Source organism: Passer domesticus, chromosome 9 (assembly GCF_036417665.1).
Source record: "Passer domesticus isolate bPasDom1 chromosome 9, bPasDom1.hap1, whole genome shotgun sequence".
NCBI lineage: Eukaryota > Metazoa > Chordata > Aves > Passeriformes > Passeridae > Passer > Passer domesticus.
The window spans coordinates 45,463,155-45,489,760 of NC_087482.1; the positions used below are offsets into that span (position 1 = coordinate 45,463,155).

Sequence of the window (26,606 nt, forward strand, 5' to 3'; positions counted from 1 at the left end):
ATGGACAGCAGAATTCCTGTGGGGACCATGGGCAGCAGAATTCCTGTGGGGACCACGGACAGCAGAATTCCTGTCAGGACCACGGACAGCAGAATTCCTGTCAGGGCCATGGGCAGCAGAATTCCTGTGGGGACCATGGACAGCAGAATTCCTGTGGGGACCATGGGCAGCAGAATTCCTGTGGGGACCATGGGCAGCAGAATTCCTGTGGGGACCATGGACAGCAGAATTCCTGTCGGGACCATGGGCAGCAGAATTCCTGTGGGAACCATGGGCAGCAGAATTCCTGTGGGAACCATGGGCAGCAGAATTCCTGTGGAGAACATGGACAGCAGAATTCCTGTGGGAACCATGGGCAGCAGAATTCCTGTGGGAACCATGGGCAGCAGAATTCCTGTCAGGACCATGGACAGCAGAATTCCTGTCAGGACCATGGACAGCAGAATCCCTGTGGAGAACATGGACAGCAGAATTCCTGTCAGGACCATGGACAGCAGAATTCCTGTCGGGACCATGGACAGCAGAATTCCTGTGGAGAACATGGACAGGAGAATTCCTGCAGGGTCTGGTGCTGTTTCTTTTTTTTTTTTTTTTAATCAGAAACTGAAGGCAACGATCCCAGGCCCCCAGCACAGATGCATCTCCTGCAGTAAATGTGTCCCAAAGGGGGTGAGAGCTTTGCTGGAAGGTTTTAATTTTCTCTGCAGGTAAAAGCCATTTCTGTGCTGCTTTGGAATGAAACCAAAAAGAAATCGTGCCTGAATGAGCTTTCTGTGTCAGAGCACAGCTCTGGCTGACAGAAACCTGAGGGACTGGAGGGAGCTGAAGTTACACAGCTTTTTTTTTTTTTTTTTTTTTTTTAGGGGGGCATTTAAATTTTTTTATTATTATTATTCTTTTTCTTCAGAGTTATTGAGATTATATTGTGAACTTGCTGTGGTCTCCTAGGCTGACCCAGCTGTGTCTCTGATGTATTCATGTTCCGTGAGTCAGCAGAGGCTGAAGCAGCCACAGCTGTGCCTGGGTTTGGCAGGGTTGGGATGTCCCCTGTCCCACAGCTGAGGACATGTCCATGGCAGTGCCTTCTGATGGATGTGACTGTCCAGCAGTGTGAAAGTGGCACCCTGTGCTCCTCTGAGTGAGTATTTATGGTTAAAGGAGATGTGCACTCAGTGTGTTACAGCACTCAGGGCAGTTCCCGTTTAATTCAAATATCTTGTCACTGGCCCTGCTGCATCTCCGGTGGGGTTGCTCTGTAAAGCTCGGGTGATTTACTGGCACTGCTTTTGCCATCTGTATCCCTCTCTTTTCACCATTATTAAGGCTCTGTTACCTCTAATATTTAAGCCTGCCATCACCTGTCTGCCTCTCTTGAAGGTGAAGTTACCACAGGCTATTTCAGGTTCCTCAGTGTGAGTTTGGAAGTACAGGGGAAGTGTAAATGGGATCTAAACTGCATTCCTGTGATGTTCATTGGAGATTGGGATGGCGATTTTTCTCTTACCCCACAACAAGCAAACAAAATCTTTCAGTTGAATTTTATTCCTGTGACAGTTTGATTTTGGCTCTCATTTTGTTCGGTGCTGGGCAGACACTGAAGTTTCCATTGAAAACTCCAGGCTTTGGAGCCACTCCATGCACCCAGGTTTGTGTGTGTATTTAGTTCTGGGAACGTTAGTTAGAGAGGTTTGGATATTGGGGATAAATCCCACCCTGGTAGGGTGGGCAGGGCTGGCACAGGGTGCCCCTGGATCCCTGGCAGTGCCCAAGGCCAGGTTGGACACTGGGGCTGGAGCACCTGGGACAGTGGGAGGTGTCCCTGCCATGGCAGGGGTAGCTCTGGGTGGGATTTAAGGTCCCTTCCAACCCCAAAATCCTGGGATTCCTAATTTGCTTTTTGTAGGAGCCCTTTAAAGCCCTGAACCCTTGTGTCCATCCAGTTCTCCCATTCCTCATGGACAAATTTGCCAAAAAAAAATGGGCAATGTCCTCTCTGACCGAATTTTTAGTGCTTTTCCTTGGCTTTTATGCCATGTCTTGGGCAGGGAGACAGATGAGTCTGTTTGCAGGGAGGGGCAGACCTGGGGCATTAATCACAGAAGGCTGTGGCTGCAGAGCCTGGGCTTTCCCTGCCTCCAGCCACGGCAGCTCTGGGATTTCCCAGCCCTTCGTCCTCTCTTTGAGTTCTCCTCTTGGCTCAGAACAGCCGGGGTCACTGCCCCTGCTCCTGCACCTTGGTCCTGGCCCAGAAAGACAGTTTCTGGAAATGGCAGGGGTCCTGAGCTCTGGCAGCTGGCAGCAGGGCAGGCCTGGCAGGGCTCAGCCCCTGCAGGGCAGGCTCAGGGTCTGAGGGCACGGCTGGCACGGGAGCCAGCAGTGGGTCACGGAGCCATTTCTGCTCTTGGCTCTTCCAGCAGGGCCGTGCCTCGGGAAGCACAGTGGGAATTTGTGCTTTTCCTCCCTTTGGTCACAGAATAACCTCGGTATGAATCCTGCCCAGCCTTTTAGGGACTGCTTGGACCTCTGGGACTGCTGCTGATCCCTGTCATCAAATGTCTGTGCAGGGAGGTGTTCCCTTGTCTGATGGTGCAGCTCTGCCTTGTCTGATCCCAGGCACAACCAAAACCTGCCAGTGTCAGCTCTTCTTTTATGCAAAAGTGCCCTCTTTCCTTTCCCTGCCTTATTTTTTTTTTCTTTTTCCCCTTTCTAGACCAGACTGAGAGGTGTATTTGATCACCAGAAGTTAATTATTGAAGAAGGAAGGGAAGATTCTTTCCAAAATGTTCTCAATGCTCCTGGCAAACTGGCAGGGTGAGTTTTCCTCAGTCCCACTGGACCTTTATCCATGTAAAGCTGAATAACAAATGAAAGGAAGAATGGAAAGGAAATGACCTGGACTATTTTATTTTCTGAGATGATGATATACCTCTGCTTTGCCATGCACTTGAGGAAGTTTTGGGATCCCTTTCTGGGTCTGTGCCCTTCACTCATTTCCAAACCCTGTTGCATCTGCTCATCAAATTAAAGCCATTTCCACAGGGAATAAAGTAAATTAGTACAATAAAGAGCAGCATTTACCAAACCCAGGGATTCTGTGCAAGACAATATATTTAAGTCAGTAAACACAGGTGAAATATCCCTTGAAAGAACAGAGTGATCTAATGGTTCTTTGCTTCTGGAAACTGTTTAGTGTAGGGGGAAATAAATAATCTGAACTAAATGTGCCACTTACTGTGCCTGTGCTGGGAGGCTTTGATAGGCTTTGGATAAAACTCCCAATTCACTGCACTCCAGATGAGTTTTGAGTCTTTCAGAGCTTTCACTTAAAAGATTCATTAAGAAATATCCATTCCAGGCAGAGCTCCAACCAGCTGCAGCGCTGGCTACCAGCCCCTGCAGAAACAGGATTTAAAGGCCTTTCATGTGTTTGCACACCAACAGCTCCAGCTCTGGGGCCTTCCCTTCCCTCCTCCTCCCATCCCACCTTAGGCATAAAATACCAGATATTTAACCCTAAAAACACGGCTGCATTTTGAATTCTTGCTCCAAAGCCCTTCCCTGGGCAGGCAGCCTCAGGAGTGAATGCCCCCAGTCCTGGTGCAGTTCATGGTGGCACCTGCAGCAAGGTCCAGCCTGGGCTGAATTCCACCCAGGCACTGCACTCCAGGAATAAATACAATTAGCACCTTGGTAAACACTCATCTGGAGTGAACCTCATGTTTATAGACATATAGGATGTTTAAATGTTAAGTGGAATTAATTAAAGTCTCCAAGTGTTTCTGTCATAGGCAGAGCTATGATAAATAAGTGATGGGGTCTGCTTTCAGTATTGTAATTACCTCTCTTCCTTTTTTAGATTTTGGGGAGTTTCCCCAAGGAAAATGGTGCCAAAGCCATGCCAGCTCTGCACAAACAAATATCTCCACCTGATGATGACATCCATGGACCCAAAGATGCATTAGTGAGTATGGAATACCTTATTAAGTTACAGAATTTAAGGGATGTTATTAATGTGGAAGTTTTCTGCATGTGAACTTCAGCTCAGGTCCTGTGTGTGGATTAAATTGTGGTTTTTTGTGGCTGTTTTGCAGGGCAGCAGAGGCTGCACAGAGGATTCCTGTCCCCCACCCCTTTGTCTGTCCCCGTTTGTCACTGCGGGTTTGCCTCTGAGCATCTGGAGAGGAGCTGCTTGGGGAGTGTGATCCCAAGAGCTCCATCCCAGCCCCAGATATTTAACCCTAGAAAGGATCTGAGCATCTGGAGAGGATCTACTTGGGGAGTGTGATCCCAAAAGCTCCATCCCAGCCCCAGCAAGGTTTAATTCATATTTAACAGCACAGAGACAGAGGTGCTGCTCACCCAGCCAGCTCAGGAGGCTGCAGCCCCTGCCAGCCCTGTCCTGCCCTGTGCCAGGCAGCTCTGGGAAGGAGCAGGGCAGAGGAAACCTTTTCCTGTTTGTTTTTCCTACCTTTTAGCCCACAGAGGGTTTTTATTCCATTTCTGCCAGCCCCCGATGGGTGTTGTTCCCTCCAGGAGTGCTTTGGAACCTCTGTGCCCCAATCCCTTCCTTGTTTTAAACATTTTTATTTCACTGGGGTCGTGGGCACAGCTCCAGGTGCTGGGGGACAGCCCTGCGGGGCAGGAGCTCTGCTGCAGCCCCTGAAATCTGGGGATTTTCCCTGTGAATCTCTCCTTTCCAGCCTGCAGGGGATGTGGGGAGCCCCTGCTCCCCTGGCTCCTGCACTGACAGCAGGAGCTGCTCTCACAGAGAACCCTGCCCCTCTCACAGAGAACTCCTCCTTCAGAGCCTCTGCTGCACCTTTAGAGCTGCACCTTGCACTAATTTGCAAGAAATATTATAGCTCTCTTCTAGGAATTAATTTTTTTAAGCCAAAAATTGGGAATGTCTGCTCAGAGTTATCGATAAAATTGCTGCTGATTGATCCCACAGATGCTCCCAATGGCTGCACAAGGAGTGGCTGGGTTTGGGGTGATTTATTCTGCTCAATAAAAGCTTTACAAGTAGCTTTAAGGATCAAGCAGCTTTAAAGATCATGTTAGCTGATAACTGTTGTGTTATTGTGTCAGAATTAGGACATAAAATCATTTAATTGCCCTATTCTGGTGTTCAGCTCCTCAGGATGTTTTCCCTCTCCACCTCAGGAAATCAGCAGCTCCCCAGGCAGATTGGAAGGTCTAAAATATAAAATATCCCTGTCAGAGGTGAGGGGCCTCAGGGGCAGGGGAGGATTCGGGGTGGGAGGGGGAAAGGAAAACCCACAGTAGAATTTGCTTTTTCTCTTTCTTTGAATTTGTTTTCTTCAAAGCCAATTAATTTATCAGGCCGAACCTTTGTGCAGACAGGTAATGAAGAATATTCATGGAAAGTGAATTTTAAATTCAAACATGAATACAAATGTTGGAGAGTTGAATAAATGAGGGGTTGGTGGTTGGTTTTTGTTATTTTGGGGGTTTTGCTAACTAAGATATACAAACATTGTACTGCAGCTTAATGATGACTCTGTGCAGCAGAACTGAACCCAGCAGTGAGATAGGATAACAAATATTTGCATTTTAACTGCTCATAAACCATGGCTGCCATTTGGTAATGGTAGTTAAATCCACAGACTGCCTAGTAAATCATACTTTTAATCATTTTTACATGAGGCAGGGAACTGGAGGAGGGAAAAGGATTGCTCCTACACTACTGGTAATCAAATTCATTATTATTATTATTTCACTCAAATAAGAACCAGTTTTTTTTCTGTCCCACACAACTTCTGTGGCTGTCCATATTTATTCCAGCTGTCTGTGCTAACAAAAAGAACTGTTTTAATCCAGTGCAAATGATTTGGGGCTTATTTGGTAGCTTTTTTCAAACTGTTCCCAGCCAGGATCCCTGTTCCCAGCCAGGATCCCTGTTCCAGCAGAGCCAGGATCCCTGTTCCAGCTGCTTTCCTTCCAGAGCCTTCTCCAGATACTGCTCTGGCTCCTAGTAAGGTGGGTGGTTCATTTTTATGGATAACCTAAACTTTGGTTTGTTTTCATGGATAACCTAAACTTTGGTTTGTTTTCATGGATAACCTAAACTTTGGTTTGTTTTTATGGATAACCTAAACTTTGGTTTGTTTTATGGGTAACCTAAACTTTGGTTTGTTTTTATGGATAACCTAAACTTTGGTTTGTTTTGTGGATAACCTAAACTTTGGTTTGTTTTATGGGTAACCTAAACTTTGGTTTGTTTTATGGGTAACCTAAACTTTGGTTTGTTTTCATGGATAACCTAAACTTTGGTTTGTTTTCATGGATAACCTAAACTTTGGTTTGTTTTCATGGATAACCTAAACTTTGGTTTGTTTTCATGGATAACCTAAACTTTGGTTTGTTTTCATGGATAACCTAAACTTTGGTTTGTTTTTATGGATAACCTAAACTTTGGTTTGTTTTGTGGATAACCTAAACTTTGGTTTGTTTTGTGGATAACCTAAACTTTGGGTTTTTTTGTGGATAACCTAAACTTTGGTTTGTTTTGTGGGTAACCTAAACTTTGGTTTGTTTTGTGGGTAACCTAAACTTTGGTTTGTTTTGTGGGTAACCTAAACTTTGGTTTGTTTTGTGGGTAACCTAAACTTTGGTTTGTTTTGTGGGTAACCTAAACTTTGGTTTGTTTTGTGGGTAACCTAAACATTGGTTTGTTTTGTGGGTAACCTAAACTTTGGTTTGTTTTGTGGATAACCTAAACTTTGGTTTGTTTTGTGGATAACCTAAACTTTGGTTTGTTTTCATGGATAGCCTAAACTTTGGTTTGTTTTATGGATAACCTAAACTTTGGTTTGTTTTATGGATAACCTAAACTTTGGTTTGTTTTGTGGATAACCTAAACTTTGGTTTGTTTTGTGGGTAACCTAAACTTTGGGCAGCCTTGTTCCTTTAGCAATAAAGAGCTGCCCCCGTGCTCTGTGCTCTGGGGAGGGCTGGCATTCCCGAGCTCCTCAGGGACCATCCAAGGGTTTCAGTGGTTCTTGGGGAACTGGGGGTGCCTGGGGATTTTCACCACCTACAGCAGAACGTCCTCACGTTTCCTCAGCCCATCTCTGCACTGTGCTCCTGCAGGAATTCCCAGGAGAGCACCCAGGATATTCTGGGAGTAGGGAATGCCCAGCCCACGTGAGTTGTGGGGATGCAGCCACGATTTAGCACCGGGCTGTTCCCCCACAGTGCTCTGGCAGTACCAATCCATATTGCACCGGGCAGACATCCCAGCCCAGGCTGGCTGCAAGGAGAACGAGCCTTTCCTGCAGCTCTGGGTGTTCCTGGCTTTGAACAGCTCGGGGACACTCAAAAACATTGAGGTGCCCAAGAGTCCAGGTGTGTGGGGGTGTGCAGGGCCCCAGGTGTGTGTGCAGGACCCCAGGTGTGTGTGCAGGGCTCCCCAGGTGTGTGTGCAGGGCCCCAGGTGTGTGCAGGGCTCCCCAGGTGTGTGTGCAGGGCCCCAGGTGTGTGTGCAGGGCTCCCCAGGTGTGTGTGCAGGGCCCCAGGTGTGTGCAGGGCTCCCCAGGTGTGTGTGCAGGGCCCCAGGTGTGTGCAGGGCTCCCCAGGTGTGTGTGCAGGGCCCCAGGTGTGTGTGCAGGATCCCCAGGTGTGTGTGCAGGGCCCCAGGTGTGTGCAGGGCCCCCCAGGTGTGTGTGCAGGGCCCCCCAGGTGTGTGTGCAGGGCCCCCCAGGTGTGTGTGCAGGGCCCCCCAGGTGTGTGTGCAGGGCCCCCCAGGTGTGTGTGCAGGACCCCAGGTGTGTGCAGGATCCCCAGGTGTGTGTGCAGGGCTCCCCAAATGTGTGTGCAGGGCCCCCCAGGTGTGTGTGCAGGACCCCAGGTGTGTGTGCAGGACCCCCAGGTGTGTGTGCAGGGCCCCCCAGGTGTGTGTGCAGGACCCCCCAGGTGTGTGTGCAGGACCCCCCAGGTGTGTGTGCAGGACCCCAGGTGTGTGTGCAGGACCCCAGGTGTGTGCAGGACCCCAGGTGTGTGTGCAGGACCCCAGGTGTGTGCAGGACCCCAGGTGTGTGCAGGACCCCAGGTGTGTGGGGGTGTGCAGGGCCCCAGGTGTGTGTGCAGGGCCCCAGGTGTGTGTGCAGGACCCCCCAGGTGTGTGTGCAGGGCCCCCCAGGTGTGTGTGCAGGGCCCCAGGTGTGTGTGCAGGGCTCCCCAGGTGTGTGTGCAGGGCCCCCCAGGTGTGTGTGCAGGATCCCCAGGTGTGTGCAGGGCCCCCCAGGTGTGTGTGCAGGACCCCAGGTGTGTGTGCAGGGCCCCCCAGGTGTGTGTACAGGGCCCCCCAGGTGTGTGTACAGGGCCCCCCAGGTGTGTGTGCAGGGCCCCCCAGGTGTGTGTGCAGGACCCCAGGTGTGTGTGCAGGGCCCCCCAGGTGTGTGTGCAGGGCCCCCCAGGTGTGTGTGCAGGGCCCCCCAGGTGTGTGCAGGACCCCAGGTGTGTGTGCAGGATCCCCAGGTGCGTGTGCCCTTGCACACCTGAGATGTCTGGGGTGCACCCTGCTCCTCCCCAGACTGCCTCCTGCCCATCCCATGGCAATTCTGGAGCTGCTCTGACCCTCCAGGCCACACACAGCCCATGGCCAGGTGCATTTCTACCTTGGAAATCCATTTTTGTTCCGTGGAGCTGGCAATGGTGGCTCACCTGAGTGCCTGATAGAAAACTCCCAGCAGCAGCAGCAAAGTGATTTTATAGCACAGATTGGCTTGCTGGGACTGAGGGAGCGCTTGGATTTTCTCAGTGGAATAGATTGATGTGACACCTGAAATGACAGTCAGGAATAGATTCCGAACTGCCACCTTCATCTTTAATTAGTACAAGTAATTCTTTTGAACAAAATATGGTTATCATCGGGTTCATCCTGTCCCAGTGAGATTAAAGAGTGCTTGAAATTCCCTTTTTTTTTGTCCCAGGGGTGGGATAATCCCTGTAATTACCTCATATTATCCACTGATGTTCATGTATCATCTCTAGTGATACTGGGATCTTCTGCAGATCACTTTGAATATTCAAACAAGTCTTGCTGAGACACTTCTCATTCAACAGCTGGAGATTCCTCTGCTGGAAATGGTTACTTTGATGTAAAACTCCCCTCATTGCTTGTTAAATACATGAAAAGGTTGTTAAATGTTGAGTTTTAGACTCACTGTATTTAAATTAATTTAAATATTTCACTGTGTATACAAATTTTACCTATTTGTTGCTCCCATTTTGAATTTAGTGGTGCACACTAAGAAGTCTTTTCACAGCGGGCTTTAATCAGAGGGAAAAGAGAAGAGAATGAAGAGATTTTCATTACTTCAGGAAGAGCAGGGAAAGGCTGCTTTGTTTTGTGTACGGCCAGGAGATTTTCACCTTCGCAGAGAGAAAAACCAGAAAATGTCACATATGCTATGAACGTCACCAATATTTCTGTCTGCAAGCGTGGTGTTCTCCCAGCTGGTGCATCCCTCAGGAGGGGCTGGGATGTGCAGCCCATTCCTGTGGGATGTCAGCGCGCTCCAGCTCAGCCCAAGGTCTGCAGCCCGGGCTGGAGCCCGGGGGCAGGAGGAGCTGCCCCAGGGTCGGGGCAGGTGTCACAGGTCCCTGTCCCCAGCACGGACAGGTGTCACAGGTCCCTGTCCCCAGCACGGACAGGTGTCACAGGTTCCTGTCCCCATCACAGACAGGTGTCACAGGTCACTGTCCCCAGGATGGACAGGTGTCACAGGTCCCTGTCCCCAGCACACACAGGTGTCACAGGTCCCTGTCCCCAGCACGGACAGGTGTCACAGGTCCCTGTCCCCATCATGGACAGGTGTCACAGGTCACTATCCCCAGGATGGACAGGTGTCACAGGTCACTGTCCCCATCACGGACAGGTGTCACAGGTCACTGTCCCCAGGACGGACAGGTGTCACAGGTCACTGACCCCATCACGGACAGGTGTCACAGGTCACTGTCCCCATCACGGACAGGTGTCACAGGTCCCTGTCCCCATCATGGACAGCTGTCACAGGTCCCTGTCCCCAGCACGGACAGGTGTCACAGGTCCCTGTCCCCAGCACACACAGGTGTCACAGGTCCCTGTCCCCAGCACGGACAGCTGTCACAGGTCCCTGTCCCCAGCACACACAGGTGTCACAGGTCCCTGTCCCCAGCACGGACAGCTGTCACAGGTCCCTGTCCCCAGCACGGACAGCTGTCACAGGTCCCTGTCCCCATCCCAGGCAGGTGTCACAGGTCACTGTCCCCAGCACGGACAGGTGTCACAGGTCCCTGTCCCCAGGATGGACAGGTGTCACAGGTCTCTGTCCCCATCACGGACAGGTGTCACAGGTCCCTGTCCCCATCACGGACAGGTGTCACAGGTCCCTGTCCCCAGCACGGACAGGTGTCACAGGTCACTGTCCCCAGGATGGACAGGTGTCACAGGTCACTGTCCCCAGGATGGACAGGTGTCACAGGTCCCTGTCCCCAGCTCAGGCAGGTGTCACAGGTCCCTGTCCCCAGCACAGACAGGTGTCACAGGTCCCTGTCCCCATCACAGGCAGGTGTCACAGGTCCCTGTCCCCAGCACGGACAGGTGTCACAGGTCACTGTCCCCATCATGGACAGGTGTCACAGGTCCCTGTCCCCAGCTCAGGCAGGTGTCACAGGTCCCTGTCCCCAGCACGGACAGGTGTCACAGGTCCCTGTCCCCAGCACACACAGGTGTCACAGGTCCCTGTCCCCAGCACGGACAGGTGTCACAGGTCCCTGTCCCCAGCACACACAGGTGTCACAGGTCCCTGTCCCCAGCACGGACAGGTGTCACAGGTCACTGTCCCCAGCACACACAGGTGTCACAGGTCCCTGTCCCCAGCACGGACAGGTGTCACAGGTTCCTGTCCCCATCACAGACAGGTGTCACAGGTCACTGTCCCCAGGATGGACAGGTGTCACAGGTCCCTGTCCCCAGCACACACAGGTGTCACAGGTCCCTGTCCCCATCATGGACAGGTGTCACAGGTCACTATCCCCAGGATGGACAGGTGTCACAGGTCACTGTCCCCATCACGGACAGGTGTCACAGGTCACTGTCCCCAGCACGGACAGGTGTCACAGGTCCCTGTCCCCATCATGGACAGCTGTCACAGGTCCCTGTCCCCAGCACGGACAGGTGTCACAGGTCCCTGTCCCCAGCACACACAGGTGTCACAGGTCCCTGTCCCCAGCACGGACAGCTGTCACAGGTCCCTGTCCCCAGCACACACAGGTGTCACAGGTCCCTGTCCCCAGCACGGACAGCTGTCACAGGTCCCTGTCCCCATCCCAGGCAGGTGTCACAGGTCCCTGTCCCCATCACGGACAGGTGTCACAGGTCCCTGTCCCCATCATGGACAGCTGTCACAGGTCCCTGTCCCCAGCACGGACAGGTGTCACAGGTCCCTGTCCCCAGCACACACAGGTGTCACAGGTCCCTGTCCCCAGCACGGACAGCTGTCACAGGTCCCTGTCCCCAGCACACACAGGTGTCACAGGTCCCTGTCCCCATCACGGACAGGTGTCACAGGTCCCTGTCCCCATCACGGACAGGTGTCACAGGTCCCTGTCCCCAGCACGGACAGGTGTCACAGGTCACTGTCCCCAGGATGGACAGGTGTCACAGGTCCCTGTCCCCAGGATGGACAGGTGTCACAGGTCCCTGTCCCCAGCTCAGGCAGGTGTCACAGGTCCCTGTCCCCAGCACAGACAGGTGTCACAGGTCCCTGTCCCCATCACAGGCAGGTGTCACAGGTCCCTGTCCCCAGCACGGACAGGTGTCACAGGTCCCTGTCCCCAGCACACACAGGTGTCACAGGTCCCTGTCCCCAGCACGGACAGGTGTCACAGGTCCCTGTCCCCATCACAGGCAGGTGTCACAGGTCCCTGTCCCCAGCACGGACAGGTGTCACAGGTCCCTGTCCCCAGGATGGACAGGTGTCACAGGTCCCTGTCCCCAGGACGGACAGCTGTCACAGGTCACTGTCCCCATGATGGACAGGTGTCACAGGTCCCTGTCCCCATCACGGACAGGTGTCACAGGTCCCTGTCCCCAGGATGGACAGGTGTCACAGGTCAGTGTCCCCATCACGGACAGGTGTCACAGGTTCCTGTCCCCATCATGGACAGGTGTCACAGGTCCCTGTCCCCAGGATGGACAGGTGTCACAGGTCACTGTCCCCAGCTCAGGCAGGTGTCACAGGTCCCTGTCCCCATCACGGACAGGTGTCACAGGTCCCTGTCCCCATCACAGACAGCTGTCACAGGTCCCTGTCCCCAGGAAATGCTGAAATAAGTCCTTGTCCCCGGCCTGGCCCTTTGACAGGTGCTCAGATCAGAGTGCAGCTCACGGCCACTCCTCACACCCCGCCACAGCCGCGGAGTTCAAAGAGCTCTGCCAAAAATGGGATGCCCAAAATGATGACCTACCTTTCCTTCCTTTCTCATTTCCAGGGAGCTGTTAAAAATTAAAGATGCCTTTAAGGAGCTTCCCAGAAATCTGGGGAATGTAGGACGTGGTGTACCAGCAGGTTACAAAATGAAGCAACTTCTCTGCAATATATTGTGCTGCAAAGCAATTTGCTTCCAAGTGGCTCAAGTATTTCAATTAAGAAAAACAATGATCAAGGACAAACAATGTTTTAGTAGGAGGGGATTGGATTATTTCTATGGTTACAGTGCTGGAGCTGCTACTGGAATCAAAGTTTTAAGATCAAGGTTATGTTTATGTTTGTTAAAATATTGGTGTTAATAGCTATTTGTTACATACACAGAAAACTTTGGGCTTGGTTTATTGAGGTTTTTAATAGGCAGGATAGTGGACAGCTCGAGCTATGAATTAACTTCATTGGGTTACAGTTTGTGTCACTGCCTTAACATCAAACAAAGTGAAGGGTTTTGATTATTCCACTCTTTCTACTTAACACATTTAAATTGTGCTCATACATTATTGTGTTTTGTTTTGGTTTGTTTTTGAAGTGAAACTCCAGAGAGCACAGAGAGATAAAAGCTCCATTTATCCCCCTGCTGACCTCCTGCACGAGGGCTCTGAGGGCTGTTGGGGAAGGATGTTTGTGCCTTTTCCCCCCCTCCCGAGCATCGCTGCTGCAGGAAGGACAGACAGACAGACAGACAGAGCCCTGCCCTCCTGCAGCAGAGGCAGAGCCCAGCCAGGGAAGCCAAAGCTGCTGCCTTGGGCCCCTTCCAACAGAGGAGCCGGAGCTGCCCTGAGAGCAGAGCATGGGCTGGAGCAGGCCGGGTGAAGTGGGCTGGGAATAAAACATTTGTGGGCTCCTGCAGCCGCCCAGACTGCCAGGAAATGGCTTTTCAGAGCCTGGGCTGCTCTTCCCACGTGTTTTCCCAGAGAAACCACAGATAACAGAGGGGCACTGCCAGGAAATGCTGCTGCTTTTTACGGGGTGGAGTGGACGTGGCTGCAACAGCTCTGCTGGAAAATATCTGTAAAGGTTCTTTAAAATATGGGAAAAGAGTAGGAAACAGGTAAAATTCTTGCAGACTGTAGGGAGGGAATTTCAGCAGCATCCTTGCCTGTAGGATTTGCAGCAGGAACTGCCTGGGTGTGAGACTGGAATAATCAGAGCTCTGAAGATCTCTCTGAGCAGAGGAAATGGCCTGGCTGGGGGGGCTCTGGTGCCGAGGATGCAGAGGGACCAGCAGGAGCTGGGTGTGCTCCCGGGGTGAGCTGGGCTCAGCCTGGCCTCACCCCCTGCCTGGTGCTCAGGGCACTGCTGGAGGCTGCACCTCAGCCTGCAGGAGCAGCCTGTGCCCGCCACAAAGGCAGGAGAGACACAGAACAAAAATAAAATAAAAAAAATAGAAAAAAGGAAAAGTAAGGATAAAAGAAGAGGGAAGAACAGAGAAGCCCAGATCTTTCCCTCAGGCACTTGTCAGCTCTCAGAAAGGTGGTGACACAAGGACAGCAAAGTCCACTTTCTTCTCCTGCTCTATTAAAAGTTGGAGGGATTGCATTTGTGTTCAGGTTTTTTTTAGGAGAGGTGTTGAAGTTTGGTGTTGGTGGCACCAGCGTTGCCTTGAAGTTTGGGTGACTCTGCTTGGGCTTGGTAATGATTTGCTGAGTTTTTCTGTCTCCTCAAACCCAAGGAGGTCTCAGTATCCCGTTGCTCTTGCCCCACTGTAGCCCAGCCCAGCAGGAAAGCACCAGGAGCAGTTTCTGCCCTGATGGAATTTCATATTCAAATTAACTCCATTAGAATAGTGTGCTGGAAATCCTCCTTTATTTCTACCCCTCCTCCACAACTGAGAATGAAAAGCATTTTCTTGCCGTGCTGATGTGCAGCTCCACGTGCAGCCTCAGGTGGCCAGGAGCCTCGAGGCAGGCTGGGCTCCCCTGCTCTGGGGCTCCAGCTCCTGGCTGAATTTGGTTTTCCCCAAGCACAAAACCCCTGGGGCAGCAGCTCCAGAGGGAAATGGGAAGGGAGCAGGAAGGCAGCCTGGAGTGGCAGGGTGGCACAGGGAGGTGGGGACAGTTCTGTCACCTCCAGGGCTCGGGGATTTGGGACTGAGGAGGGTGAGCCCTTTGCTCTGATGGGGAACTGTGGTACCAGGGTGTGGGACTGGCTCTGCAGGATTTCCCACAGGAATTTTTCCCCAGGGGGACTGGAAGAAGCTGGTTCTCTCCAAACTGGCGAGCTCTGCTGGTATTTTGACAGTTTGTTTATTGTGGATGCTCAGATTGTCAGAGAGACTCGGGAAATGTTTCTTCTCTCTTGTCTGGCTATGAAAATTATCCCAGTAAGATATTTAGAAGTTTGTGGTTTTTTTGGTTTTTATTCAGTATTCTAGTCAAACTGAAATAAATTTAAAAATTGAAATGATAACAAACTAGGGGATTATAAGATGTTTTTGGAAGGTTTAGATAAGAAGAGGCAATTTCTGCCTTGCTGCAGTAGCTGCACTTTCCCCAGCACACTTTGCCTGCCCTGGGAACACAGAAATGCTGTCATCATCCCTGCACAGTTCTATTACTGAATTGTCAGAGCAGAGTCAGATTTCTGGCAGCAATGGTCCAAGTCCATTTTCACTTCCCCATGGCCCAGGGTCACCTTGGCACTCTTGTGCTCTGTGCAGCTGCCTCGGTGGGCACAGGTGCCAGCCTGGGGGAGAGAAGGCTTTCATTGTTTCTTGGGCTTGTGCAAACAGCCCCTAATGTCTCAGGATTGTTTAAAGGGTCTGCACCTCGGGAGTGACCCCTTCCTTCCCAAGACAAAGCCAGGTGTTGTGTCAGTGACCGTGGGTGACTTTATAGCTAATTATTGCTAATTTATTTCCCCCCCTGGTGCATGTGCAGAATGAGGGCTGGCTCAGGAAGCCCTGGCAGCCCCAGGAGCAGCAGGAGCTCTCAGTGCCTCGGGGATGCTCTGAAGCCTTTTCTGGAGGATGGGATTCCCTGGAGCAGACAGCCACCAACAGCTCCCTCCCCGCGCCGTGCCCTGGAAGTGTCTCCCCATTTCCCATCAGAGGAAGCTGCACAGCCCGGGCAGGCCCGTGGGTTAATTGAGGTGTGCTCGGGGCTTTGGGCTCGGCAGGATTCCCTGGCAGCAGCTGCAGCCTGGCCGTGCTCGTGGCCAGAGCTGAGCCCAGTCACTGCGATGTTCCTTCCCCTCCCAGCCACCAGTTATGCAAAGTGAAGTTTTACCTGGGCAGGGATTAAGATTTTCCATGTTTAGCTCAAAGCATTTAATGGAAAGTGATCTATCTGGGGAGAAAGGAGGGGGAAAAAAAGCAAAATCAAAACCGCCTCAAACACAAGCATCTTATTTTAGCACTGTGTCTTTCATAAATCCTAAAGGTTGTTTTGTTTCTGCCAACAGTGTTTTGTTTAAAATCAGCTTATGTTTAGAATACAAGAAGGAGGAGGAAGAGGAACCAGATTCAATAATTTCCTTCTGCTTCTGGTAGTTGTTCCTTACTTGATTACTTGCCAAAGTGCCAGAACTGACAAATTATCCAATAACACAGGAGTGAAGGCAGCGCTGCGCCGTGTAAAGCTGGATTAGTTTATAAAGTGTCCCTGTTGTGTTCAGAAAATGAATAACGAATACTCGGCAAACCTGTTGCAGGTCCTTTCCCCTTCCTTTCTCTTCCTTCCTTTTCTTTTGGGCACTAAAAGGAGCGGAAAGTTACACATTTATTTACTTGTCAGCAGAGGGGAAATCCTTCAAAAAGAAAAATGAAGTGCTACCAAAGCCATTCCAGGATGGGGAAGGGAATCCGTTGGATTTCCAGCCTGCCTGGTGCTGAGGGGCAGAGGTTTGGAGGCTGGGGATGCAGAACAGGCTTTGTTCTCCAGAGGACAGCACGCAGATTCACCCAGCGAGTTACTGCCAGTGCTCCTGGCTGCTTTTATTGGGATTTTCTCTGCTGTGCCCTGCAGGCCTGGGCTGCTGTGTGCTGGTGGGCAGGTGGGCAGGTGTGCTGTGCCCTCCTGGGCAGGTTTGGTGTGTGCAGGTGTGCAGTGCCCTCCTGGGCAGGTGTGCTGTGTGCAGGTGTGCTGTGCCCTCCTGGGCAGGTTTGGTGTGCACAGGTGTGCTGTGCCCTTCTGTCTCGGGATCTCCTCTGGTCTGGTCTGGTTGGGAAGATCCCCAGGTGTGTCTCTGTTCAAAGTCTCTTCTCCCCAACCCAGCAGCCAAAGAAGGAGACGAGAAGTCTTCGGTTCACGTTCTCAAGGTTGTTTATTATTTCTTTATCTCAAACATTTCCTGTCTGGCCTGCCAAGGTCTGTTCAGCAGGTCAGTCCGAGGCACACTCCCCACCTCTCGGGCTGGTGCTGTCTTTTATACCAAAAACTACGTATTCTGTGTTTACAATAATGTTCCAAAACCCATCACCTGTGTTAGACAGTGGCTTTCTACTCTAAACCAATCTGTGAGTGCCAACATCATCCTGAACATGGATGCCAGGGAGAAGAAAGAAGAAGGACAGGGCACGCCCAAATCCCTCCATCTTAGAACCCCTGACCCCCCATACAGAATCCCAAACCCCCCTGTACAAGGTTCAAAACCCCCCTGTACAGTGCTCCAAAATTTTTCCCTTCACCCTGTGATTGCTGTTACTATGCTACTTAAATTTTGTGACCTGTAATTCTTCATATAAGGTTGGTAATTTGCTCCATGGGTTGAGATAGAAATCCCAGGTGTCTTTGTCTTCCTGCCAGGGCTTTGAGCCATCCAGGGCATCCAGAGGGATGTCCTGGCTTCCGACCCTTCTGGGGCTTCCAGGCTCTGTCCATCTGTCTGTCCCCTTCGTTAGCAGCACAGAGGCTGTAATCAGGAGAGGTGGGGCTCTGTTTCGCCTCCTGGACCAAGAAACAGGTAAGATAAAACTGAACAGAAAATCTCCAGGGTCTCTGGCACTGGCAGGGGAGGGGAAAGCACCGATTTTGGGAGTTTTGGGGTGTGGTGCATTTCCAGCACTGGTGGGGCTGTCCCAGAGCAGAGCATCAGGCAGGGGAGAGCATTTTGGGGCTGTGAGAGCCATCACGCTGCCAGGGCTCTGGAGGAAATCAAGGAGGTGCTGGCTGATGACAGCTCGGCAAGTGAGCAGGAATTTGGAAAAGTTCCCTTTTAAATCTGGAGCTGCCCCTCAAAGCAGCCCTGACCCACGAGGAAATCTCCCATTTTCTCCTCACTGTGTAATTTCCCAGCAGGCTGATTGCTCCTCCAGCATTTTCATCACGCTGGACAAGAAAGGAGAAAATTACTGACAATTAGCTGAACTCTTCAGGCTTCACTCAAGCACAATCCCATTGCCTGCTCTGGGAACACTTCCCAGGCCTGGATTCCAACTTTCCCCCATTATCATTTAGGAAAGGGCTGAAGAGAACCCCTGCAGGGCCCAGCACTGGAAGAAAAGATCTTTTTACTCTTGTTCTTGGAGGCAGTGAGAAATGTTCCTGGGGGATGTGGAGTTCTGATGAGGGAGAAAACCTGTGAACAGGTCTGATTAAAGCAGGGTTTGCCCTCAGCAGTGATCTGCAGAGGCAGCTGGGGGAGCAGCACCCTGGGAGTGATTGGGAGATCATTTCACTGAAGGTTTTCACTTTTCTAGTATTTTTTTTTTGTGGAGTATCTTTCAACGCACAAAGCAAGCACTGAATGGAGCAGCACTGCTTAATTCAGCTAAGATAGTTGTGAAGTGAAGGAGCAAACAGACACACCTGGACAAAAGGATGGGGTCTGCTCTGTTCCTGTGCAGTCAGACCCAAGTGCTTGGAGAGAACCTGCCTGTGAAGCACTTGGGAAGCACTCATCCAATAAATCTGAGTGGCAGCTTCCCACATCCTGATGCCTGATTTGGGATTTCTTGTCCACAGGGATTTCTGCAGCTTAAATAAATCCTCTGTGATAACTTCTGAAGAGGGAAGTACCTCAACTCCACAAGAAGCAACCAGCTGACCCCGGGCAGGGATGTAATAACAATTCCTGAAATATCTGGAGTCCTGCTGTGCCCTGAGCTGGGCGAGGCCCTGGGCAGCGAGCACATCCTCCAGACAGTGCCCAGCCCTGCCCAGCCCTGCCCAGGGCTGCTCTCCAGGTGCCAGGGCAGCTGCACTCCCCATTTAAGCTCCTCTCAGTGGGAGCAGAGTGTTTGGCAGTAAAAGGCTGGCACTGAGCACCCCAGAGCCTGCTCTGATTTGTCTTTCTGCCACGGGAGGTGCTGCCTCACCCCTGCCACTTAGAGCATATCTGTCTTTTCGTTAATTTGAACTCACAGGAAGAGAAATCTTCTTGCTAAGCAAAGAGGAATTTGCAGTCATGGGCATTTCCAGAACAGCTCCTCTTGCCTGCTCCAGAGCTCTGTGCTTTTTTCCTTCCTTTGTTTTCCAGTAAAAATGACAGGAAGGTCGACGTGACCGTGGCTTAAAAACTGGGACCATGAATTTGACAAATGCTGCAGCCTCACATGGTTTTGCTTCCATGAGTAATTTCTTTCTTGCACCAGGAGGAGGAGGAGGAGGCTGACCCCGGAGCCTTTCAAGGCACTCTGATAACTCCTGCTTTCTCCCTTCTGCAGGGCCATTTGTCTGGCTGCTTGACATTTGTCCTGTGTCCTGGTGCCACCTACCACAGCTGCCTCTGAAGGAATCACTGCTGCTCTTCTGATTTCTCTGTTCCTTGACTTTTGTCCGTGAACTGAAAACACTTCCACTCTTGTTTGCTATTGATCAGATAACTCACAGGTCTGAGCTGTCCTGACGTGGCCAGCGCTGCAAGTTCATGTGCTGGAAAAGAAATACATAGAAGGAGAAGGAGCAGGTGACACCCTGACCCTGTTCTTACAGCGTGTTTTAATACTTGCAGCACCTTTTGGATGTGTTGCAATTGGCAGTATTCCATCACGATGCATTTATTGTGTTTCCAGGAGGGCAGTTGTACCTGGGAAAGCAAAACAACTCGGAATTCTTCTGAAATTACTCAGCTCTGTTTTTTTGGGTTTTTTTTTGTTTGTTTTTTTTTTTTTTTTTTTTTTGTTTGTTTGTTTTTTTTTTTTTAATTTTTAGAAAAAATAAGAGAAAACCCTGTCACAGATGAAATAATTGCAACTGGTGCTTGCCTGAAAATTCACCAAAACTTGGGAGGGTTTGGTCCTGCCCTGCTCAGCAGGGAGTGCCCAGGAGCTGCTCCCACACCCCTGATGTCCCTGGAGCCGAGGGACTGGGAGCAGTGGGATTGGGAGCAGTGGGATATTGGGAACAATGGGATTGGGATCAGTGGGATTGGGAGCAGGGGGATTGGGGAGCACTGGGACTCAGAATCAGTGGGATTTGGAGCAGTGGGGTCTGTGGTAAGGGCACAGCAGCTGCATTTCCTTGACCTTGGCATTTGGGCTGTCAGTTCAGCCAGGTGTCCAGGCAAAGCAGCCTGAGTTATTTCCCTGAGAGGCCCCAGATAACAGATCATTCATAACCTGTCCCACATTTTCACGCACCTCCAACCAGCACACAAACATTTCCTTTTGCCTCCACCATTATCCCCACCCAGAGGGCTGCAGGGATGCAGAATTACACAACTATTTGCTTCTCCAGCCGTGCTGTGTTTTTACAGCCTGATTTATGGAGCTGTGACCGGGAGACCTTTCCCTAATAACGGATTTTTCCCAATGAATTTGCATCGTTTTCATAGGTCACGCTCCTCACTTCAGTTCCTTTGCCTGCCATTTGCTCTGGCTGTTAAACAGCTTTAAAATTCAAGTGTGATTATTCAGAAATCACTCCATAAAGCATGATAGGCCAGGAGGCAGCGGGCTCTCCCTCTGCCTCACTCGAGGAAGGAGAAGCTGCCGAGTTTGGATGAGCACTGGAAAGTTCATTAGGGATAATTGTTGATTAGATGGGGAAGTGAGTTATAGAAATGAGAGCAGAAACGTGTCATTGTCTCCACGGTGGGCAGAGGGAGGGATGGGAGCTGGGGGGGCTCGGGGAGCAGGGAGGATCTGCTCTGGTGCAGCCTGACAAGCCCTGGACGCCTCCCTGCTGCCCGAGCCATCCCCTGGGCCCAGGGACAGACACGAGCCAGAGGGAAACTGGGATGGGACAGGCAGGGAGCGGGGTGAGGCTGCAGGGGCCCTCTGAGGAGCAGCAGAGGGGGAATTGGGCTGTCACAGAACCCCAGAAGGGACCTTCAGGATCACCTCATCCCCCCTGCCATGCAGGGACACCTCCCACTGCCCCAGGGACACCTCCCACTGCCCCAGGGACACCTCCCACTGTCCCAGGGACACCCCCACTGTCCCAGGTGCTCCAGCCCCAGTGTCCAGCCTGGCCTTGGGCACTGCCAGGGATCCAGGGGCAGCCCCAGCTGCTCTGGGCACCTGTGCCAGCCCTGCCCACCCTGCCAGGGAGGATTTATCCCTCATACTCAATCCAAGCCTGCTCTCCCCCCATCTCAATCCATTCCCTGGCACTCCATGCCCTTTCAGAGTGCCCCTGCCTGGACAAAGAGTTGGAAATAACTCCTGTGCCATCTCCTGCTCCAGGCTGCTGTGACACTGCTGGTGTGAGGCTGAGCCCAGGTGAGGCACAGGGGCAGATCCCCCACACATCCCAGACAGGGCTGGCTGGTGGGAAGTGCTTTTATGGACCAGGAAATTGGAGTTGCCAGTGTCTGTTTTCCTTAGAATAATGAAACGCTAAAATAACACCGCCAGTCCTGGCTCCCAGCATCACTGTTATTTGTTTTGCTTTGAGCACAAATACTGGAGCACAAGATGGCATTTTCTTATCTGAGGGGAGTCCAGGAGTGCAAAAGGGATCTGGGAAGGGATTTTTTTTTAATTTGGGCTTGGATGGTAATGGATGGGAGAAAAAAGAAGGAGTTAAAACCAAAACTTGCAGGTAGGGGAGAAAGAAAAAACATTTCTGCGCCTTTATGTAACTGAGCTGCTGAAATGAAGCATTCAGTGAGAAATGATGAGGGATAGTGGGAGCTGCAAAAGAGACCAGGTGCTCCAGAGCATGGAAATGGGGAAAGGCCAGCCAGCAAAAGAGAGGAAATGTGGAAACCTGAGGTGTCTGTGGGGCTGCAGAGCTAACCCTGGGGAGGGAACGTCCTGCTGGAGCTCTGGGCAAGGTCAAACCTGGCCGTGTTTCCCTCCCCTCAAAGTCTGCTTTTTCCAAGGCTCATTAAGCGTTTTGCTGAACATTACAATCATTTCTCTTCTGCCAGGTTAGATCACATTTTTCAACCTTTTAGGTACAAGACCTTAGAATTATTGATCCAATGAATCATTCTGGCTTAGGTGCTGGCTGCTGCTGCGAGCTCCTGGAGAAACCAGGAGCTAAATACTGAGCAGAATTCTCTGAAATTCTTTCACTTGGGGGTGTTTTTCCTCGTGCAAGAAGCAGCAGCACGGGAACATCCCCTCTTTGGAGTTCTCAGGGTGCTGTGTGCTGGTTAAGGCTTCCAGTGATGCCCAAACCCAAATGAAAACCCCAGTCAGGGATGTTTTCTTTGCTGTGATGAGATCTGTGTGCCCCCGAGCCATTCTGGGCATGGGAATGGGTTTGGGTGTTTTATTTGCACCCAGCAGGAGCAGGTTTGACTTTTGGGGTCTGCACCCTCCAGCCCAAGGGGTTTATAAGGATGGAATCCTCCCTGGCAGGGTGGGCAGGGGCTGGGATGGAATTCCCAGAGCAGCTGGGGCTGCCCCTGGATCCCTGGCAGTGCCCAAGGCCAGGCTGGGCACTGGGGCTGGAGCCTGGGGCAGTGGGAGGTGTCCCTGCCATGGCAGGGTGGCACTGGGTGGGATTTAAATTCCCTCCAACCCAAATCTTTCTGGATTCTAAGAATTTCTTCCCTTAGTTTCAGGAATTGCAGCTCTTGGGGAGGGCAGGGGGGCAGGCAGGGGCTGTTCCCTGCCCTGCTGGGCTGGAAATGCCCCAGGGAGCTCCTGCCAGGGGGAGGAGGAGCACAGCCCCAGCCCCAGGCCTGGACATCAGCTCCTGTCCTCCAGCCCCAGGGCTTGTGCTTGCTTTTCTTTAAAAAGCCCCTTAAAAATGCCAGGAAAATCCCACTGGCATCCCGAGTGCTGCAGCATCAGACAGGATCTGAGCATCCCCCAAACCAGAGATGAAACACAGCCCCTTCCTTAGCTAAAACCTGATGATGGTTTTAAATAATGACGCCAACAGGTATGGATAAAATCCCATCCCTCGTGGTGTTTCCTTTGGTGCTCACAGAAGGAATGCATCGTTCAGGAGCCTCACACCAAAGTGCAAAGCTGCACGTGGATTTGGGGTACCACAAAAACTCCCTGGCAAGGCAGCAGTGCTGGCAGCCCTGAGCTGCCCCCCTAAAGGCTCAGGAGAAATGAGCGGGGAGATTTCATCTGCTGAAAAGGCTTTCCATAGAATTTGATAATCAAAGATGGACTTGGGGATTTTGAGGTCTTTTCCAGCCTTAATGATTCCATCTTATTGAACAGAAATTCCCACTTCTGCTTTGGAGGAATAAGGAGATGGAAATAGTTAATAATTTTGAATAAAATTAACTTTCCTTTAGCAAAACAAGCAGCAGCAAAAAGCTGTGGTAATTCTCTTGCAGCTTTCCAAAGCAATTAGGCTGTAATGAGTGCTGAAGAGATTTTCATGTTGTTTCAAACACTGGTTGGAACAACTGGAAGCTACAAATTTTTTCTCATTGTGACTTTATTATCTGAAAGGAAATGACTAATTTGGAGTTGGTTATTATTGTTTTATAGCCCATGAAATATAAGTATCTAAGTAAACATTTCTATGAATTTATATATTTAATACACAAAATGTGAAATACATAAGCCCTCAGCTTCTGAGCCAGATTTTACTCTATTACTGTTATTATACTTATGCCAGAAAATAAATGCTCTCTTTTCCTGGGCCTGTTTTTCCCAGTCACTTCTTCCCTGAGGTCAAATGTGTGAGGAGAGAGCACGGGAACGTGGAATCAGAGCTTTGGGCTGGGAGGGAGTGAGGGGAGAACTCGGTGGAGAGAAAAGGAGTTTCACTGGATGTGAAGGAGATCTCAGTGGATATTTCAGGAGGTTTCATGGAGTATTTAAGCAGGTTTCATTGGATGTTAAAGGAGGTTTCATTGGATATTTAAGGAGATTTCATTGGATATTTAAGGAGGTTTCATGGAGTATTTAAACAGGTTTCATTGGATGTTAAAGGAGGTTTCATTGGATATTTAAGGAGGTTTCATTTGACATTAGAGGAAGTCACACTGGATATTAAAGGAGATCTTACTGGATATTTAAGGAGATTTCATTGGATATCAAAGGAGATTTCCCTGTATGTTAAAGGAGGTTGCACTGGATGTTAAAGGAGTTTTCAGTGGGTATTAATGGAGCTTTTATTGGGTATTAAAGGAGGTCTCACTGGATATTTAAGGAGATTTCAGTGGATACCAAAGGAGGTTTCACTGGATGTTAAAGGAGGTTTTATTGGGTATTAAAAGAGGTCACACTGGATATTTAAGGAGGTTTCAGTGGATGTTAAAGGAGGTTTCATTGGGTATTTAAGGAGGTTTCAGTGGATACCAAAGAAGTTTTCACTGGATGTTAAAGGAGGTTTCACTGGATGTTAAAGGAGGTTTTATTTGGTATTAAAAGAGGTCACACTGGATATTAAAGGAGGTTTCAGTGGGTATTAAAGGAGGTCTCATTGCAGCTCCCACCTCTGCATCCTGTGGCCAGGAGAGGCAAAGCTCTGCCCGAGGTGAAGCTGCTGGGACAGAAGGCACTGGGCAGGTGCTGTGCAGGTAACCCTTTATAAACCTGGCCCCAGCAGCGCTGGCTCCTCCTGCAAAACACCTCCATGGAGTGCTGAGAAATCCCTGCCATTCATTCCCTGCTGCCCTGTGCTCAGGAATTGCTGAGTGTTGTCTTTCAGTGAGGCGGCTGCCCTGGAGTGGAGATTTTCACCTCAGGTTGGGAGTGAAAACTGAGCTGTGAGAGGGAAGGGAAGGGAGGGGAAGGGAAGGGAAGGGAAGGGAAGGGAAGGGAAGGGAAGGGAAGGGAAGGGAAGGGAAGGGAAGGGAAGGGAAGGGAAGGGAAGGGAAGGGAAGGGAAGGGAAGGGAAGGGAAGGGAAGGGAAGGGAAGGGAAGGGAAGGGAAGAGAAGAGAAGAGAAGAGAAGAGAAGAGAAGAGAAGAGAAGAGAAGAGAAGATGTTGGATACAGCACATCCATTCCTAGGGCAGGACTGAGGAGTGCTCTGTCCTGTGGGGATCCTCTGGCACTACTGAGGTCTGGATTTCCAGAGCAGCCTTTTCCCCCTGGCAATGCCAATACAGCCCTGCTCCTCCCCGTGCCCAGGGCTGGCCCTGCCTGCCCTGGTCAGTCCCCAGAGCCCTGATCCTGCTCCCAGCTCCCAGATCCTGGCATTTTCCCTTCTCCCCCCTCCCTGCTGGTGCTGCTGGCCCCAGCCCTGGTGCAGAGGAGCTTTCCCAGCCTGCCCCCACCCAGAGCAGGAGGAGCACAGCAGCTGTGTCTCTGGAGCAGCCCCCATCCCTGTCCATCCCACGCCCCTTTCCCTGCAGAAGAGAGGAAATTCTCTCCATCCCTGCGCTCCTGCCGTGCCAGTGCTCCCTCAGCCCTGGGAGGGCTCAGCTCCCTCTGTTCCCTGGGCACAGGACAAGGATTCCTGCTGGTTTTGTGCTGTGTTCTGCTCACCTGGGCTCCCCTGGTGCCTGCAGCCCTCCCTGCCCCTGGGAATGCTCCAGCTCCTGCTGCCTCTTCCCCTCTCCTGCCTCCCTCCCTGCTTTTCCCTCTGTCCACCCCATTTTCCCTCTGTCCACCCCATTTTCCCTCTGTCCACCCCATTTTCCCTCTGTCCACCCCATTTTCCCTCTGTCCACCCCATTTTCCCTCTGTCCATCCCATTTTCCCTCTGTCCATCCCAGGTTATTTGCTCTCCACTGTCTCCCCTGCTCTGTCCCAAGAAAAGCAGGATCCTGACTCGGGATTTCCAGGCTGGAGCACAGAGAATCAGGATTATGATCATTGCTGCCATTCTGATTTACTCTTTCACAACGCCTGTTTATAACACCCCAGCTCCGTGGTGTGTAACAATGCAGATAAATTTTGGCCCCTTATTTTTTCGCAGCCCTTTTCCAGCTGTATATCATCAATTTGCCTCTCATTTAGATACTCGCTCCTACTTCAGGAAAAATAAAAAAATCCCAGCAGTGTAGGTAATAAAGCCTGGAAACAAACTCGGAAGTGCATTTTACAATGGGATTTGATTGTGATAATTTTTCATGTGTTAAAAAAGGAGCATGCTGCCTTTCTCTGGGAACTGTTTGGGTTTATGCTTTGTTGGGATTTTTTTCTCCATGCCCAGCTTGTAGTCATGTGGAAGATTTTTTTTTGTTTCAAGGGAACAGAGAAGCATCTCTGCATTTATTAGCTGAGTTCATTGAAAAACTGTATTTTATAATTTAATGAGGCTGGAAGCTGCACAGGTAACAGCTGAAACAAGAACTTCAGGCAGTGTGAATTCACATTTTGGAAGTGTGCAGCTCCCTGCAAGTCTGTTGTAAATATCTAAAAAACACTGCAGGTGAATGGCTTGGCTCTCCCTCCTTTCTGTGCCTCAGAAATTCCCTGGTTCCTTTGGCAGGCTGGGGATCAGCAAAATCACAGAATGGTTTGGGTTGGAAGGACCTTAAAGCTCATCCCATTCCACCTCCCACTGCCCCAGCCCCAGTGTCCAGCCTGGCCCTGGGCACTGCCGGGGATCCAGGGGCAGCCCCAGCTGTGCCAGGGCTGCCCACCCTGCCAGGGAGGAATTCATCCCTAAAACCTGGCCTCAACCTGCTCTCTTCCCATTGCTGAAGCCATTCCCTGTGTCCTGTCATTCCATCTCATGTCAACAGTCCCTCTCATCTTTCTGTGATCCCCTCCAGGCCACCCTGAGCTCAGCCCAAAGCCTCTCCTGAGCTCAGCCCAAAGCCTCTCCTGAGCTCAGCCCAAAGCTCCTCCTGAGCTCAGCCCAAAGCCTCTCCTGAGCTCAGCCCAAAGCCTCTCCTGGGCAGGTGGACAATGC

At 51.0% G+C, this 26,606-nt stretch overlaps 1 long non-coding RNA gene across 1 annotated transcript in view; it reads left to right on the top strand.

The window, feature by feature from the left end:
- Window positions 1–5,949, top strand: part of LOC135307411 (uncharacterized) — a 34,792-nt gene extending 28,843 nt beyond the window's left edge. The window contains exons 2-5 of the long non-coding RNA XR_010368131.1: window positions 2,711–2,811; window positions 3,857–3,961; window positions 5,133–5,223; window positions 5,891–5,949. This is a non-coding gene — a long non-coding RNA (uncharacterized LOC135307411). The remainder of the gene's footprint in view (window positions 1–2,710; window positions 2,812–3,856; window positions 3,962–5,132; window positions 5,224–5,890) is intronic.
- Window positions 5,950–26,606: the final 20,657 nt, after the last annotated feature.